Below are 3005 nucleotides of genomic sequence, written 5' to 3'. Positions count from 1 at the left end.
CTTCAAAGTCGCAAAATCTCACGGGCAGGCAACCAGAGCATGTGGCTGATGGCAACTTCAATGAAACACCTGCAACACAAGGTGATGCCATACCCGAGAAGTACATTGATGAGAACAGTACGGCTCACGATCCAGGGTTGGATGCCATTCGTGCGGAAGAGGAGGCAGAACAAGCACAAGCGGAAATGATTGAAGAGGATCATACTCGCCTTCAGCATGCACTGAAGTTGGCTTATCTTGCCTCCATTATTTTGCCTCTCGTTATGGATTTTATCATTCCGATTCCGATGTTCCTAAGTCACTACGTCTTCTCGAAGGGATTTTCATCGCATGGGCTGTGATTGGTTTCGTCTGGGTTTTTGCATCGATTGCTATCAGTATTCTTCTGCCAGTATGGGAAACCAGAGGATTTTTCAAACACTTGTACGGGGCAGTCTTGTCTGACATTACGGGTCATCACAGATCATGAGAGACCAAGAATGGATAGGACTGCCCTTGGTTGAAAGCAATATTTTTCTTATTGATCCAGTGGTCGAAATATTAGTTGTAAGTAGGGCTCTAGTAACTTGTTACCATATGAGTCTTTATGTTTACTGTTTGGTGCGAGTAGTGGAGCAATTTTGCGGGTATTGTAAGTAGTATATAGTTTGTTATTTGATTAGTAGAGTACAAATGAGCGAGCACCCGGCTTGAATACAAATGTGAGCCCGCTATAAATGTTAGGCAAGTCCGTGGCGAGCAGTGGACTGGTGCCACGCCGTGACACCACATAATATGTCTTTTGTCAGACAGCGCTACTCCGGCCTTTATCTCAATTGTGGTTTTATTATCGATAATCAGATGTCTGTTGAGGACTAGGCAACGAATATCTGCTTTCTATAGTTGCAACATGAAATATGATACCGATGCTAGTTTCATATCAAGATATAGTTTACTCAATCTCTCAAGAGAGTGAAGGCAACGTTTGCAATTGGAAAATTAAATACAAAGAAGATTATTTCGCATCAACCATCTGCCCAGAGCCGTTCAACAGGCCAAACATTGACTTACAAACACCAACTTTCTTTTGCACTGTACCAGGTCCGCCTTAGTATATGAATTGGCAATAACAACGCTGCCGTTGACGTAGATGCCACCTCCTCGCCCCTGGATAGGTGCAATGGTGATCAGCCACTGCATGGACCGAGCCAGCTGCCTAACGCAAATAGTACCAAACCCACTATCGTGCACAACTTGCGACCAGGCGCTCCGATAACAGAGCCGTATATGGGTTGCGCACTTCATTGCACTAAGCGTCGGATCGTACCGCATCAGAAGGCTTGCGTGGTGCTTGCGTACAACTAAGACGCAATAGCTGGCAAAGCAGAGGCAAGGTTGATGCTGTTGACGCGTGCGATAAAGACGCGGAGACATTAAAAACACAATGAGGTAGAAGAATTGTGACATTTTGCCCCTATCACCTTTTTAAGAGGTTGTCGCTCGATCCCGCCCCATGATTTATTAGAAGCTGGGCTGGCGCCCATATCTGCGACAGCCATCTGGTGTAAAAGCTGGTTTTAAAGAAAGAAAACTAGAGTTTACTATACAAACTGCTGGCTTTGCCATCTCGAGCTCAATCTACGTGTGCAGGTCACCCGAGTATAGCACTCCTTGGAGCCATACCTAGGTTTTTCGTCATGATAGGACTCGCCAGCGGTAAGATCTCGGTGGCCATCCTCTATAGAATTTGGTTTATCTGCTCGCATTTAACTCGTTTAGTCCTCGAATTAAAGTGCATCTCTTCTGCAAAAATGCATGCAAGACTACTGTGTGTCAGCTTACAGTTACATCACCTCGGAGCTGATCCAGCGGGGTTAACGAAGCAATCGTCTAAATACATATTCATTTTTTGGAGTTTAGTCATACTGTCCCATACTTTGTGGCTTTTCGCACTTTCAAGACGCCCCGCAAGAAATCTAAACTTTGCAATATAATAAAGCATTATCTGTATATTTACCGATGGGGATCTTCACGAGATCACGACAGACCTCCAAGGCTGTCGTTACAGTAAACCGACATGGAGCCACTTCAATGCTTATCCGTGCCAACAGAGACGAGCAAAAGACAATTCCAGACACGAAGGCAAACACAGAAAATTTCAACATCAATAGCCTCGAGTTCAAGGACGCCGTTACAAGAGCTATCACCCTCGCTAAGCAGACTGGCCTCATCAAATATGATGACCTCCCGCTTCCATGGCGCATAAACATTTACATACGCACTGGATACCGATTCACCCCGTCAATACTCGCCACGGCTCTCTCACTCCTCTATATATCCAACGAACTCGTCAACATCTGGACACACCTTATCCCGGCATTTATAATTCTCCAATATCCGCTGTACCTTGCACCTCCTTTCCGAACATTCCAGGATGAAGGACTCGGAAAGCGGATGGATGCTATGGTCGCTATTACATATTGCACAACCGCAGCTCTTTCTCTTTGCTGTAGTACGGCATGGCATACATTCAGATGCAACTCTCGATTGCGTGTGATGGCCGCCTTTGTCTGCGTGGATATTATATCCATATCTTTGATACTGACGGCATTCAACGTTCTGGTCATTCATACTCTGTTCTACTCCAAGCCACATCTACGAGAGATATATATCTTTTCAAGTTTACTGTGGTGTCTTGCTGGCATGATCCTGCCATGGACAAACCTGTTTCGTCCGATCGAAGTGGCTGCAGTGGTGATTCGTGGGACTACCACTTGGCCACTCACTCGAGGATGGAATCGGGTCATTTTCTTCTGCGGTCTTGGTACTCAGGGACAACTAGTCCCAGCGCTACACTCTGGATTTGTCAATGGCTGGGGATACACCACTGCGATATATTATCATGCCATTCCCGTGGTAGTGCCGATCTTCCTGGGCTCACTTGTGTATGGGAGTAAATTTCCAGAAAGGTTTTGGCCAGGAAGATTTGACTTTATTGGATGTAGCCACAACATTTGGCACGTGGC

This window comes from Phaeoacremonium minimum (assembly GCF_000392275.1).
Source record: "Phaeoacremonium minimum UCRPA7 unplaced genomic scaffold PA7_03_scaffold_141, whole genome shotgun sequence".
Taxonomy (NCBI): domain Eukaryota; kingdom Fungi; phylum Ascomycota; class Sordariomycetes; order Togniniales; family Togniniaceae; genus Phaeoacremonium; species Phaeoacremonium minimum.
This window is presented reverse-complemented; position numbering follows the sequence as displayed.